The 17,004-nt window shown below is 36.8% G+C and overlaps 1 protein-coding gene across 2 annotated transcripts in view; it reads right to left on the reverse strand.

Annotated features, from left to right (window-relative positions):
- Nucleotides 1-16,945, reverse strand: part of AP1G1 (adaptor related protein complex 1 subunit gamma 1) — an 80,315-nt gene extending 63,370 nt beyond the window's left edge. For both annotated transcript variants that reach the window (XM_047836234.1, XM_047836233.1), the window contains exon 1: nucleotides 16,696-16,945. The gene's annotated coding sequence lies outside the window, so the exon portion shown is untranslated. The remainder of the gene's footprint in view (nucleotides 1-16,695) is intronic.
- Nucleotides 16,946-17,004: the final 59 nt, after the last annotated feature.

Consider the following 17,004-nt stretch of genomic DNA (forward strand, 5'->3'; position numbering starts at 1 on the left):
TCAGGTCATCATCTCACGGTCCGTGGGTTCGAGCCCCGTGTCGGGCTCTTTGCTGACAGCTCAGAGCCTGGAGCCTGCTTCAGATTCTGTGTCTCCCTCTCTCTCTGACCCTCCCCTGTTCATGCTCTGTCTCTGTCTCAAAAATAAATAAACGTTAAAAAAAAATTTTTTTTTTAATAAAAAGTTAATAAATTAAATTAATGGAAATCATATAAAATAAAGTACAGTCTCTGGCCATAACAGAATTAAAACTAGAAATCAGTAACAGAAAGCTAACGGGAAAACTTGCGATGGCCCTGCAAATTAAACAATACATTCCCAAATAATCCATGGGTGAAGAGGAAATATCAAGAGAATTTAGCAAATATATGGAACTGAACAAAAACATAAACCCATTTATTAAAATCTGTAGTACAACTAAAGTAGTGCTTAATGGGAAATGTATAGCATTAAATGTTTGTGTAAGAACAGAAGAAACATCTCAATCTAAGGTTCTATTTAAGAAACTAGAAAAAGGGAAATATAAATCCAAGTAGGAAAAAGCAAATAATGACAAATAGAAATCAATGAAATTAAAAAACAGAAGGAAAAAAACAGGAAAAGGTCAAGTCAATGAAATCAAAAGCCAGTTCTTTGAGAAGACCAATAAAATTGATAAACCTCTGGCTAGATGATAAAGAGAAAGAACACAAATCACTAGTATCAGTAATGAAAGGGACTATTATCACAAACACTAAAAGGATAATTAGGTGATACTATGAACAATTCAATGAATATCACAACTGGACATCCATATGCCAAAAAACTGAACCTCTACCTAAATCTCACAGTTTATACAAAGATTAACTCAAAATGAAGCATAGACCTAGATATAAAACACACAACTATAAAACCATTAGAAGATGATGGAGAAAACCTTCTTGACTGGGGTTAGGCAAAGAGTTCTTGGACATTACATCAAAGGCACACTCATAAGAGAAAAATGTTAAAACTGGATTTCATAAAAATTATAAACTTTTGCACTATGAAAAACACTGTTAAGAAAATGAAAAGACAAGTTACAGAGTGAGATATCTGCAAATCCATATCTGACAAGGACTTGTAACTAGACTATAAAAAGGAATTCTCAAAACATAGCACTTAAACGCAGTTTTCAAAATTGGACATTAAGTTTGAGAATCTTGAATTCAAAAACTGCAAAGTCTTTAATCAAAAAAAAAGAAAAAAAAAAGTTTAACAGTTCAGGGCCCATTAGACTACAGAGTAAATAGTACCATAAATGATAGCAACATAAGCATCATTTATATCTATTTCAAAGGGGGAAAGGAGAACAAAAACTACGGAATTAGAAGTTACCGTCATGCATGCATTATCCAATTCAATTAGTCATACTATCCCATAGATGACCTAAGTAACAGGGAAACATGTTATACCAAAAAGTGCCAATCACTCATTCAACAAATATTTGCTGAGCCTTCTCTATGTCAGGCATTGCAAAAGGTGCTGACGACTGCCAACTTTGTAATCTCTACCCTTAAGAACTCAAAAGTCTAGTGAGGAAAACAGATTTTTAGAATTCCAGCCATATAAAATAACAGCAAAAACTACTGACCAATGACAGAACAGAAAACTGTATTTAGGGTAAGCTAAACTGTTTCACAGCCAAACTAATTCAATATACTTAGAAATTTTTTCTTTTCCAAAATTAAGTGCTTTCTGCATCAGCTCAACAACTCCTAAATCCCATGTAGAAAGAGATCTGTAGCACAGTACCAACCCACAATTTATTTTCCAAAGTTATTAAGAGCAAAACTTAGAATTTTCTGAATTTTAGAAAAGTAATACAGTGCATATCTTTTATGTCATAACTCACCTACCATGACTGGAGCAACAGTTTCATTACCAAACAATATTTCTGAAATAACATATGAATATTCACACCAAATGAGAAAAATAAACTACTACAGTGTCATGTCTGGTCAAATCAGATTTTAAGACCAAAAGAATTATGAAGAACTTCTGGGCATTTTTGTTTGTTTTTAATTTCAGAAACTGAGATAAAGGACTGTGCAGCCTTACCCTTATCCAATGACCCTAAGCACTGTTAAAAATGATGACCCTGGGGCGCCTGGGTGGCTCAGTCAGTTAAGCGGCCGACTTCGGCTCAGATCATGATCTCACGGTCCGTGAGTTTGAGCCCCGCATCAGGCTCTGTGCTGACAGCTCAGAGCCTGGAGCCTGTTTCAGATTCTGTGTCTCCCTCTCTCTGACCCTCCCCTGTTCATGCTGTCTCTCCCTGTCTCAAAAATAAATAAAATGTTAAAAAAATAAAATAAAAATGATGACCCTGAAGTAAAATTACCTGAATTTGAATCTCAGGTCTACCACTTATCAGCTATGTGTCCGTGAGCAAATGACAACATCCCAGAGCTTCAATTTCCTCATCTGTAAAATAGGAAGAGTACCTACCTCAAAGGATTGCTACAAGAATTAAAAGAGAACACATGTAAACTTCTTGCGCAGTGCCACACACATTGTATCCAATAAATAAATGTTGGCCATAATGGTTGCCTACATAAACTATCCATAATAAATTAATTTTGAGCAAAAATAAGTTGCAGAATAACACAGTACTAATATTCATAAAGGTTTAAAATGTGTAAAAGAACCTATTCTTTAGAGATACAAAAATGCAGTAAGAGACTAAGAATATGCATAAAATGAACATGTGAAACATGCATAAAGATCAACACTGTGGTACATCTGGGAGGGAGGGGAATATGATGAGGAACAGAGTAACACAGAGAAGTCTTCAGCTATACTGGTGATGCTTTATTTCTGAGACTAGGTGGTGGATAATTGAGTACTTATTATTCTTCATATATTTTATGTCTGAAATGTTTCATATTAAAAACTAAATTCAAATATATCTAATCCATGTAGCGAATGTTGTAGAATATATAACCTGGAAAACACAACCTACTTGCTCTTATTACAATGTTGAGGATTTCCTCATTTTAAGAGTTTTTACTTGCCTTTCAAAATACTCGAAAGCCACAAGATTCCTTAAAATACAGTAACTTAAACATCTATTATTGCTAACAATAACAAATTATCCTTTTTTAAAAAATAAAGTATGAATATGATTATAGTGATGACTTAGCTAAACATAGCTGAGAATCTGAAACCTATTTTTATAACATCATGCAGCAATATAGAGAGCATCACATCAACATACGAAAACATCCACTTTACTCTATTTGCAGGTTCTGATTTACAAATTAGAAAACTGAAAGGGAAACAGAGGAGGGTGGAGACCAGGGGACAGAAGCTGTTTTAGGGAAGAAGACGGACAGTCAACAAAATGTCATCTTACAGTAAGGGAAGAAACAGCAGCAGCAGCAAAGCAAAAAAATAAAACCTACATAGAGCAGAAACAAGTATCCAAACAGCATAGTAGCAAGATTAATAAATTCTACAGATTTGCTATATAACATTGCGCCTACAGTTAACAATACTGTATTGTGCAACTGGAAATTTCAAGACAGATCTGCTTGTACTCTTTCCACAATTCTAAAAAGTTTGTGCCCTTTACATAATGGATTTTTTAAAGTTTTGGGTTTTTTTTTTTAAGCTTATTCATTTATTTTGAGAGACAGTGACAGCGAGGGGTGGGGGGGCCGAGAGCGAGCATTCCAAGCAGGTTCCAGCACTGTCAGTGCAGCCAGACACAGGGCTCAAACTCATGAACCCTGAGATCAGAACACGAGGGGAAGTCAGACACTTAACCAGCTGAGCCAACCAGGCGCCCCTACATCAGATTCTTACCCTGTAAAAAATTTTAAGTGATTAATCAAAAAGAAACAGATCAGGAGTGCCCGGGTGGCTCAGTCGGTTAGGCGTCCGACTTAGGCTCAGGTCATGTTCTCACAGTTAGTGGTTCAAGCCCCACGTCGGGCTCTGTGCTGACAGCTCAGAGCCTAGAGCCTGTTTCGGATTCTGTGTCTCCCTCTCTCTGGCCCTCCCCCGCTCACGCTCTGTCTCACTCTCTCTCTCAAAAATAAACATTAAAAATAAATAAATGAATAGAAACAGATCAAATCGCTGGTACATCTCTGCCTTTGAGTTCCATAGTAATTACCTTAATTTATAATTTTTTACAAATCCAAAATTAAAATACTTACCTTAACATAGTTTATTTTTTTTAATGTTTATTTATTTTTGAGAGAGAAAGAGACACGCAGAGTACGAGTGGGGGAGGGGCAGAGACAGAAGGAGACACAGAATTCAAACCAAGCTCCAGGCTGTCAGCACAGAGCCAGACGTGGGGCTTGAACTCACGAACCATGAGATCATGAACCAAGCCAACGTTAGATGCTTAACCGACTGAGCCACAGAGGCGCCCCTAAAATACTTATCTTAAATACACACACACACACACACACACACACACACAGAGCACAGTAATCTGAGCCTATTTAGTGTACTAGCAAAAAGCATTAAACTCTCCCCTAAAGTCTTAAAAGTATTAAATTACAAAGAGTACCATAATTATTTTACAAGACCCTGATTTATCAATAAATGGTTCAATAACATAACATTCAACATTTAATGCAGAAGTGGAAAAACCTGGATATAAAATTGTATCCTAACATCTAATTCTATACAGTAAATATGTGCATTAGGACTTTTATATACATTACATATAATTCATAATCCAATCCATAATACATTTATAATCCCATTATAGACTTTAAATATTGTGTATACCTCAATAAAGTCAGTTTTTTTCTTTTTCTTAGAGTGGTTGTAGGAAATATAAAGGTTTTTTTTTTTTTTTAAGTTTATTTATTTTTGAGAGAGTGCATGAGCAGGGGAGGGGCAGAGACAGAGAGAGAAAGAGCGAATCCCAAGCGGGCTTTGCACTACCAGCGCAAAGCCCAAAACAGGGCTCAAGTTCACCAACCAAGAGATCATGACCTGAGCCAAAACCAAGTCACTCAACTGAATGAGCCACCCAGGCGTCCTATAAAGTTGTGTTTTAAGACTAAGATGACAATTGAGTGAATAAAATAATAAAACTGTACCTGAGAAGTAACAATTTCTAAAATATAGAGTTCAGATACTATGTGCTCCTATTAATTTAACTACTTGACCCTTAAAAAGCTGAGAAAGCTATGTCAAAGTCTACCACTATAATTGTGTTTATATCCATTTCTCCTTTTATATTATTTACATTTAGTATTTCAATGGTTTTATTTAATGCCTAAGTGTCCATATGTTTGACATTTACATGGCTTGTACATTTTATAAAAATAAGATGTCCCTTTTGTTCTCAAATACTCATTAGGACAAGGATGGAAAAAGGACACAGAAAAATTAAAAGTCTGACTTGTTAAGATAAACAGATTGTAGATAAATGTATTTGATTAATGGTTTTTAATACATAATGTTGAAAAATACAAAAAGTAAGTGTGAAATTCATTTTTTAAGTTTCTACCCATAATGTAAACAAAGTGAGGTTTTGGAGCTTAAATTAATTACTTTATATACCCAAAGAGCAACCAAAATTATGAATGCTTACTATAGGAAAGAAACAGAAAAAACAATGACTGCATTTGTTCCAATTCTCCTAAAATTTATACCAAAATGGAGAAAATGGTTATTTTCCAAAATCTCCACAAACCTCTTTAGTTGATAAAGATTTTCATCCTACTGCAATACCAACTCCAGGCCATGATTACTTTTTCTTTGAAAAGCCTATTTTTCCCAAATATAAGCTCCTAAAGACCAGATCTTGTTGATATTATTTATCCTTGTATTCCTGTTACCTAAGAGTAGGAACTTGATAAATACTGCATTTAACTAAATTCTAAATGCTAGAAGCATCTTAGATAAAGAAAATGTACTTGTCCTTTCCAAAGCACACAAAGTAAAGAATGTGCACCAGCTACTTACCAACAGCAATGGGATAGGCACCAGGACTCAACCCAGTCCTCTATTCTACCCAGCTGAGTTAACTAAGCTGAACTCCCACTGTTTCTGAACTCCCACTACCTAGCTGTGAACTCTGAATCACCACCAGCCAACAGTTAAGAATATATAACCAAAAAGCTGGGGTTACTGCTGCTACATTGTCCTTCTTTCCCTAAACCTGAACCTATGTGAGCTCTAACCTAAAAAGAAATCTTAAATTAAAAGCAATTGTTCAATATTAAAATTACCTCCTTTTCTATCCAACACAAAAACTGTACTTGAAGTCTTTCTTGCTAAACAATGAGAAAAGATACAAGAAATTAGATTTCAATTAACTTTGTCAGTGATTACCCTGTAACATCCGCTTTCTGAGTTCTTAAGTATGGCTAAGAACACTCCAGGGACTTAAGTTAATACAAGGCAAAACCCTCCAAAAGAAGTTACTGTGCTTTCTGTCCTGCATTCTCCATATGGCCTATATTTTTATATGCTCCACACAGAAGCCCTATTTCAGATTTTTATTGCATATGATATCTGAATTGCTTTAATGTATTTACAACTTGCAAAACACTATGACCAAAGTAGTAAGAAAGCCTTCACCAAATTGATCAACAGTATTAATCTTTGATCACACTTTTACTTTCCGATGTATCTTACAGATACCAGCTGTCATTCATCTAACTTAACTAGGTTCTTTTCACCATCTTTGTGTTTTTGTGGTTTTCTTTGTTTTGAGTATTAGGCGACAGGGAAGGGGAGGCAGTGCAAGTCTATTTCCACAGTATGAAGAAATGTGCTCATAGAAGGGAAATGTTCTACAGTGTGAAGAAAAGGGAAGAGAAGTGTTAGTACATCACTGTTTGAATAAGGGAGATTAAATCTGGGAGTAAGTATTTTGGTCACTACAGATGTAAACACCATTGTGGGACAGGGATAGTTCTTTCATCAGGTTTCACCATGGCCTAGAATGATGAAACGTTCAAGACCATTCAACTTTATACACTCTGGCTTCAGGTTCATAATGCAACTTTGTGATTCTTAATCTTTTCAAGTATCTTGTCTCCCAAATTCCTTCAAGGGTGCCCTGGAAAGTAGACACAAAATCCAGAAGAAAGCACAGCCCCTTGTGAATTACAACATTGTTATTCTAATTCACACATCACTGAGTTTGATTAGGCTAAATCATCCCTAGATGAAATACTAAAATGGACTTTCTCGATCTTCCAGGCTAAGGGAATGCTGTGAAATGTGTGACCACATCAAGATACCACCACACCCTGTCTAGGCACCCAGCTGGCATTCCTGTAAGAAGTCTTAAGTTCTGTTCTCCCTAAAATGCCACAATAATTACAGCCATCCCCTTTAATTATCCATAACCAAAATTCACTGAAAATGAGAATTTAAAAACAGATGTATATAAATGCAAATATGCCTACTGAACAATTCAATTGCATTAAGATGCATGAAAATAAAGGCCAAATAGGGGCGCCTGGGTGGCGCAGTCGGTTAAGCGTCCGACTTCAGCCAGGTCACGACTTCAGCCAGGTCACGATCTCGTGGTCCGTGAGTTCGAGCCCCGCGTCAGGCTCTGGGCTGATGGCTCAGAGCCTGGAGCCTGTTTCCGATTCTGTGTCTCCCTCTCTCTCTGCCCCTCCCCCGTTCATGCTCTGTCTCTCTCTGTCCCAAAAATAAATAAACGTTGAAAAAAAAAATTTTTTTTAAGAAAATAAAGGCCAAATAAATGATAATAAACACAATCAATATCTAATTTGACACCGATAAAATAAAAAGCAAATTTTTACTCTCTCAACCTACTATTAGCAAAAGTGTCCCAAGGAGCCCACACTTAGCAAAAATTGTCACAAAATTCTCAGAACAAAAATCTTGGTTTTTTAAAAGATATGCCCCAGGGCACCTGGGTGGCTCAGTCACAGTTAAGCCTCTGACTATGGCTCAGGTCACAATCTTTGTGGGATTGAGCCCCATGTTGGGCTCCATGGTGACAGTGCTGAGCCTACTTGGGATTCTCTCTCTCTGTCCCTTCCCCTGCTCACATGAACGTGCTGTCTCTCAAAATAAATAAACTTAAAAAAAATAAATAAATAATAAAAGATATGCCCCAAAGGATATAATGTATGTTAAGGAAGGTAGATTTTCTGTGCCATGTAGAAATATAGATGCCTTTTTAACTTCTGTACATTTTCTGCTGTATTTTAAATGAACATATATTACTTGAGCAATCAATTGTGCTTTGAAAAATCAAAGTACTAAAAATCATAATGGATTAGTAAAGCAAAACTGTAAACTTTCAAAATAACAAGATAACATTCGTCCTAAAAAGACAAAGTCACATTTATCTAAAGGTCTTTTCTGCAGGATGACATTAGAAAGTTTACTAGAAAATTACTAGAAAATGATTTCACGCTAAGATAACAAAGCTTCCCTAGCATATTCTTCATAAATTCAAAGTTCTGTTCATTCTGGATACCAAGAAAGGGGGGGATAGGGATCTGGTCCACAGGAAATTAAAGGTCCATTTTTAACCCATGTTGCTGGCATTAGTTAGAAATAGAGGGGGAAAGTCCCATTGACGATAGGGTCAAAAACTATAAAATATCTAGGAAAAAATTTAGCAAGAAAGGCATAAGAACTACATGAAGAAGACTATTAAATCTATGAAACCTTTACTGAAGGATCTAAAACTGAAACAGGATCTAAACAAATGGAAAATCACAAGGAAAAATTATCATAATTAAAAATGTCAGGCCTCTCAAAATTAATATATGAATAATGCGATTCTGAACAGTAGACTTTTTTGAGGTTTTGTGAACCCGAAGAATTATTTTTTTTTTAATTTTTTTTTTTCAACGTTTATTTATTTTTGGGACAGAGAGAGACAGAGCATGAACGGGGGAGGGGCAGAGAGAGAGGGAGACACAGAATCGGAAACAGGCTCCAGGCTCTGAGCCATCAGCCCAGAGCCTGACGCGGGGCTCGAACTCACGGACCACGAGACTGTGACCTGGCTGAAGTAGGACGCTTAACCGACTGCGCCACCCAGGCGCCCCTAGAATTATTTTTAATCAATAGATAAGAATAAATGTTCAAGAATAATCAAGAAAATAAAAAAGTACAGTGATAAATGCTTTTCTTTAAAAAAAAAAAAAGTTTACTTATTTATTTTGAAAAAGAAAAAGTGAACACAGGCACGCAAGAGGAGGAGGAGTAGAGAGAGAATCCCAAGCAGGATCCACACTGTCAGCAGAGACCCCGACATAGGGCTCAAACTCATCAACTGTGAGATCATGACTTGAGCCGACACCAAGAGTCAGATGCTTAACTGACTGAGTCACCCAGGAATCCCAGGGAGGGGCTTTTGTTTAATTTTTTTTAACGTGTATTTATTTTTGTCAGAGAGACAGAGCATGAGCGGGGAAGAGGCAGAGAGAGAGGGAGACACAGAATCCGAAGCAGGCTCCAGGCTCTGAGCTGTCAGCACAGAGCCTGACATGGGGCTCAAACTCACAGACCGTGAGATCATGACCTGAGCCAAAGCTGGACACTCAACCGACTGAGCCACCCAGGCACCCCTAGAGAGGAGTTTTTCTTAACAGTGTAACTTTTTACAAATATATTATACTCAAAAAAGTAAAATAAAAAGAACAGTAAAGAGAAAAAAAGAACCAGAAGTGGAGTAAAACATACCTGGAAACTTATAAGATAGCATTTAATTCATTGGGGAAAGGATGGTTTATTTAGTCCTCATGTAGTTGTCTCTCTATATAAAGGAAAACCATATAAGACTCCCTGCTTCATATAAATGTTAATTCCAGATGAATAAATACATGTATTATACAACAAAGAATTAATATACCATAAGGTGTTCCTAGAAGATGAGGAAAAACAAAAGTAAATCAAGAAAATGCACAGAAAAATAAGCGAAAAAGGAACCAAAGACATGAAAATTCTAAATAAAGGAAATCCAGATAGAAATAAAAAAAAAAAAAAGCAGAGGCTAGCTCGAATTATGGCCAGGAAAATTAAAATTAAGACAAACTGAGAGAGTAGTCATCATCTGACAGACCAGTAAAAATTATTTACATCTAATGATGTGATGACATAGAAATCCCACAGCTAGTGGAGGTAGAACTTATGACAACCTACTTAGAAAATAATCTGTCAATAAAAACATTTAAAGTATATTTCCTTTAACCCAGAAATCCTACCTCGGAGACTCTAGTCTGTATAACTAAAAGTGGCAATAAATAAGGTGACATGTACAAGGATTTTATTGTATCACTGTTTGTGTTAACAAAATCTAGAAACAACTTAAATATCCATAAGAAAATAGCCAAATAAGTTATGTATGGTACATATTCATACTATGAGACATAATAGGGACATTCAAAAAAACAAGATCAAATTATATTTACTGACCAGGATGTATTAAGAAAAGCTTGTTACAGAGTGATGTAAAATATGATCTCCCTTTTATAAATATAAGGAATCCATATAGAAGTGCACATTTATGTTAGTATACACTGCACTTGACCAAGCATGGAGGGAAATAATGAAGTATACCCATAACCTGGTTAAATGGCTGGGGACAAACACTGAAGAGAACGAATGAAATGATAACTTTAAATATGTTTTTAGATTTTTTTTCATCATAATGGACACCTATTATTTTATAAATTAAAAAGATTAAAAAAAAAAACCTTAGCATTATAAAAGTATATTATCCAAACAAGAGGGGAAAGACAAGAAATCACTGAACTGTATCAACACATTTCCATTTGGGGAGTAAAGCCTGAAATGCTCAACTTACTATTAGTTTCTTTAGTATAATGCGTTACCATATTAAGAACTCAAAAGAAAGAAGATGGCGGGAGGTGTAGATTTCTTTGCTGCCACTTGAAACTTTTGCAGAAGAAAGCTCCTGGATGCCTCTGTCCATTAAACATGTGACTCTCAATTTTAAGTCAGATCAAGATCTCAGGTCATGGGGTACCTGGGTGGCTCAGTTGGTTAAGCATTCGACTTCAGTTCAGGTCATGATCTCACAGTTTGTGGGTTCAAGCCCTGTGTCTGGCTCTGTGCTGACGACTCAAGAGCCTGATGCCTGCTTCGGATTCTGTGTCTCACTCTCTCTCTGCCCCTTCCCCGCTCATGTTCTCTCTTTCTCTCTCAAAAGTAAACATTAAAAATTTTTAAAAACAAACACAAGATCTCAGGTCATGAGATCAAGCCTCACGTTGGCTCCATGCTGGGCTTGGAGCCTGCTTAAGACTCTTTCACTCTGCCTCTACCCAACTAGCACTATGCTCTCTCTCAAAAAAGAATCAGACTAAATCACAAAGAGAAAAGAGCAAGATCAACTTCAGAATTAAACATGTAAACGCTATTTTCCAGGGTACAGACACAAGGTTTTATATAGGTTTTTGCTTTTTTGTTTGTTTTTCTTTTAGAGAGAGAGCGAGCGCGTGAGCAGGGAAGGGGCAGAGGGAGAGAGAATCTTAATTAAGCAGGTTCCATGCTCAGGGCTCAATCCCACAACCCTGGGATCATGACCTGAGCCAAAAGAGTCCTACAAGAGTAGTCCTACAAGAGCCCTACACTCAACCTTTTGAGCCACCCAGGCATCCCTATGTTTTCTAAACCTGAAAGTAAACTTCACTGACATCAATTCTGTAAGTCACAAGTAAATGACCTGTAGTAGCTTCTCATAACTCAGGACTCTGTTTTTGGCTCTGGCATTAACCAATCACCATATATTTGAGTACCCAAACAATTTTTCCATATTATTTTCATCCATAGCATCTATTCCACAAAGTAGCTACTAAGTGCCAGGCACTGTGCTATGTACTATGGATGTCATAAATTATATAGTTCTTGTCTTCTGAAAGCTCAAGAACAGGTAGACAATTCAAGTACTTTAAAGAAAGCACTATACTATACTCCTTTGCCAGGGGGCTGAGAGGAAAGAACAGGTTTACTAGGTCGAAGGGAGAAAAGAAAAACATTCCAGGTATAGGCATAATAGTTACAAAGAGAATGAAAATGAAAGAACCTGAGTATTCAAGAAACAGTAAAAAGTTCAGTGTGTGTAGGGGTGCCTGGCCAGCTCAGTCCATAGAACACACAACTATTGATCTTAGGGTCATTGAGTTCAATCAAGCCTCACATTGCATGTAAAGTTTACTTTTTAAAAAATTTTAAATAAAGTCCAATGTGTGTAAATAAAATAACACAACCAAATGCTAGTAAATGCTTCCTCATTCTACTTTCCTAAATAATCAACACGATTTATTAAGCTTTCATCATGGAATGTTTCTAAAGAAAATATAAAGCCCAACTTTCACTAGTAGAGACAATCACACATTTAAAAAACATCACACATATTGAGTACTATCAGAAAAAGAAATTCTTGGGGCGCCTGGGTGGCTCAGTCGGTTGAGCGTCCGACTTTGGTTCAGGTCATGATCTCACAGTTTGTGGGTTCAAGCCCCGCATCAGTCTCTGTGCTGACTGCTTGTTCAGAGCTTGGAGTCTGCTTCAGATTCTGTGTCTCCTTCTCTCTCTGTCCTTCCCCCACTCACACTTTGTCTCACTCTGTTTCTCAAAAATAAATAAATGTAAAAAAAGAAAAAGAAAAAGAAAAAGAAAAATACTAGGCAACAGAAATTTAAAAAAAAAAAGAAAAAAGGAAAAGAAACTCTTCTCCCAACAGCTTACTGTCAATAAATCATACCCAAAATCTCGTACCTACCAAGATACAGGCTACCTAAGTATTTTCAGTTAGTTTCCCCATTCACCTGAAACCAGTATTTTCACCGTATTTTAAAAGTTTTCAAAAATTTCAAAAAGTGGGAAGAAAACCAAATCTTCTGTGCACACTTTAAAAAGGGATTTAAAAAAATTAACTTCCCTTCCTTTTCTTCAGCTTAAAACGGAATAATTTCCCAATCATGAGGATTAGTAATGAGCTTCACTAAATTGAGCTGTAAAAACACTAATGGAACTCTTTTGAGTTGTACCACTATATCATCATTTACTAAAGTTAGATCCTTTAACCCAATAGTGTACATCATCTATTCTAGATCAGTCTCATTTTTAACCCGAAGTTTTGTAAGGAGAGGAGTACAAATATTTTACAGTTCCAAGGATCTAAGTTCATGTCTTTCTCTTATTTGCTCTTCACAAAAATCATTAACATTAATCTCAAAATCAAACAAGCTGAAAAGCCTAGAATGCTCAGTAAAACACATTACAATCAGCTACAAGAAAGCTACAGTGAGCAAAGCACCTGCCTATCAAGGTTACACTGTGACTTATTGCAGTGTAACAGAGAAAGGAGGTAAAAACTACTTGCCTTTAAGATGTCTTTCATTATTTATAAAGTACAAAGGTCACATGTTTTCTTCCTCTTTTAAAATACGTGTTTTTTTTTTTGCTTTGAAGACTATTTTACACTGACAACATTTATAACATCAATTTTCTCCAATTGTCTAAGTAAACAAAAAATGCAAAACCTCCAAGTACCTAATGAAAAAGCACTTCTCATTTCCATCATATTATCTTAAATCTTGCCCTTATACAAAAGTGTTAGTTAATGCTGACTCAACAACTTTGGCCAAGAGCAAGGTTGTGTTGTTGTTGTTGTTTACTTCCGGACCCTTCAAACTTTGACAAGAGATTGGTTTTCTAGCAGCCAAAATACATGCCAAATTAACTGTTTTGTGTTACTCCTTTAAAGAAGAAAAAAAAAAACAACAAAAAACCACCTTTCATGTATTTTCAAGGTAGAAATGAGTGCCTTCACTGATATAAAATTTTCTACACAAAAAAGCAAATGAAAAAATCCTAATGCTTTTTGACAAAGATACAATTTTCAAAACTTGTAAGCCAAGATATATAAGAACTTAGACATACCCATATGTTCTATTAATTTTAAAATTAATTGTTACTTTAAATCTTATCCTTCATGAAAGAAATTGGATAAAACAAAGGGATGAAAGAATGCCAAAATTAAGAACTAAAAACAATTCATAAAGCTGAAAATGAATGAATTTTAAGCAACAAAAATAGCTAAACAAGTAGTTGCAGTTTACAGAAAAGGTAATAGTTTTAGATTCTCTGAAACTAAATCTAAGTAAGAGTTTTAAAGTTTTGCTATCAATTAAGTCCTGCTTTATACATAAAACTTTTTAATCCTCATCAAATGCAAATAAAGAGATTAAGCATTTTGAAAATCTGTTTTGGTATGTAGTTTTCTAATTCAATTTTTTTAATTAAAAATAATCTTTTGGAAAATACTCATTCAACTTTTTCAATATGTATAGAGTTTTTATAAATCACACACAAAAAATTGCACTTTTGTTTTTGTACATCACTGATTTCAAGACTATTTTTAAAATAAAGAGGGGGTGAAATACCACCAAGATATTTCTGACAATTTTTGTACGTTACAGTTTCACGCTAAAATTTACTCTCAAGGGGTGCCTGGCTGGCTCAGTCAATAGAACATTCAACTCTTGATGGCAAGGTCATGAGTTTAAGTCCCAACTTGGGTGTAGAGTGTACTAAAAAATAAATAAATAAAATTCTCTCAAATCTAGAACTGATAAGAGTGAAACAGATCAAAGAACAAGCAACTGTACCCAAAAGAAAATGAATTGAAGTTCCCTAAACGATAATGTTAATTTCAAGTATGATCCCACAACCTTAGACAAAGTAGACATTCCAGTATGTGATCAATCAACAGTGCACTAAACAGCATTTTGCTTAGAATTTGTAAGGCAAAAAGACACTCCAATTGAATGCAAACCACCCAAGAATGAATGACGTTTGACTACCAATATATCATACCGCAAAATGAACGGAGTTAAGTAACACGTATTTGACAGCTCTTCTAATAACTTTGTTTTAAAAAGGTAAGTCAGAAATGGAGTATTTCAGTAACTACAAAGGAGTACTTAGTAAATGAAAAAGCATTCCCTAGATTTCAGGGGGTTGACAGTCCCTTTAAACCAAAAGAGAAACTCCCTATCTTGACAGTAAATACACAAATACTAACATTTTTTAAGTCTCCTTAAAATAAATAACAAGAACACTATTTACAATGAAAACAGTCAATCTTCTATGGAGACATCATATGACCAGTACAGGAATTTATCTACCTGATAAGAATAATGCACTTAGACACGGATTAGAAGTATTAAAAGATTTGATCCAAGTTCAAGTTACAATTTTATTTCACTTTTCTCTTCATCCCTCTGCAATGAGTCCATCAAGTTACAAATTTAAATTTCAGCAGTCACTAGGTTGTAATCACAAATTATTTCTTTCGCAGATTAAAAAATCCAGGCTGAGATGAAATAGAGGCGATTCAATCACACTCACCTAACCTGAAATGTAGGAAGTAATCAGTAAATTACTGTGAAATGCTTTTTATTCAAACATGCTATTTTGCAAACATACTTTAATAACAGCATGAAGGTAATGAGATTATGGATACCTGGAAAGTCTGTATTTTTAAGCCAAAAGTTAACGTGTATAGTCTGACAAGTATTACGGGAACGGTGGAAATGAATATTCAAAATTCAACTACCCCAGAAAATTCTAACACATGAAGTCAATCTCCGTATTTTTTAGAATCAGGTAACAAGTATCATTACCGTACAAAACACCTGCAAGTTAAGATCACTAACTCCTTCACTCGCTCCTCTCTTCTGTTAACTAATCCTTTCAGTCGCCAAAAAAGTTACTTCCCTTTCTACCTACGTCAAATTAAGATCCTTCTCAGGCAATTTCCATGCCCAGGGTTAAATATCACCAATACAAATACATAAGTTGTCAATAAGCACCAAATAACTAAGTGTTCAGCACACGAAAGGAATTCACCAATGAAAAAACATGACACCTTCCTCCCTACCCTCCCCCCCAAAAAGCCATTTCATTAGCTTCACAAACATTTACTGAAGTATACTCTGAGCGAGTGGTTCGATGGGTCTCCTTCACCAAACCCTAACTAGGAAACATAACCAATCGTCCGGACTCTTTCAGACAGTCAAGATGATTCGGAGAATTATTAGAAACTGACGTCCGCAGGATCAGGAGTTTGAGAGAAAGGTAAGCAGTGTACTCGCAGGTGAGTTGGGGGGGAGGGAGGAAACCCTGAAAATCGGAAACGAAGTTGGTCGGAAGGTTAGAGAGAGGCGAGGCCGATGTCCGGTTCGGAGAGGACGCCACTGCAGGGCAGACAGCGATTAATTAAGCATTTGGAAGAGCTAAAGAGAGTTCTACGAAAGACCTGACCCGAGTACAAGATACAAGAACGCTGATATACCGCTCAAAGAAGACACGCGGGGGTGGGGCCCGCCCCGCTAACCCTGCTCCCTGAATGAACCCTCAAAAGAGAATCGAAGCCCGAGAAAGTCAATGGGTCCAAAGGAGGCCCGCACCGGCCGGGCAACGCCACAGCACAAAACGCAGAAGCGTGCAGAGCCTCCTGGTCTGAGGCCTCGGGTCGGCCCTCAAGAAAGTCGGAGCAGCCCCTGGGGCTCCGGGCCCCTCCTGGGCCAGCCTCTGTCCTCTCTTCTCACCCCCAAAAGCCTAGAACCGGACTCATGAGATTGACAGGAAGCTTCCGGCCGAGTGCTCCCGGCAGGCGCGGGGCAAAAGGAGCAATATGTCCTTAGCGCCGCGAGTGACACTCACCGGCCCGAAACCTCGAATGAAACCAGCAGCTCCGGGGGCGGCGGCAGCAGTGGCAGCAGGAACCGAACATCCAAAATGGCGGCTCCCTCGGCCTCACCACCGCTACTGCAGGCGGAAGGATCCTTTTAGGAAGGAGGAGTTTTTAACTAACTTCAAATACTATCGCAAAAACTTTGGCCTCTATCTCCCTCTCCTAGTCGATTCCGTCTTCCCTAGACGTAACTTTTTGTGCCTCCGCTCTCCTACTACCCAAAAACTCGGACCCCACCGAGGACTATTTGCCAAGGAGGAGGTGACTGCTCCTAGCAG

The sequence above is a fragment of the Prionailurus viverrinus genome, chromosome E2, assembly GCF_022837055.1.
Source record: "Prionailurus viverrinus isolate Anna chromosome E2, UM_Priviv_1.0, whole genome shotgun sequence".
Lineage (NCBI taxonomy): Eukaryota > Metazoa > Chordata > Mammalia > Carnivora > Felidae > Prionailurus > Prionailurus viverrinus.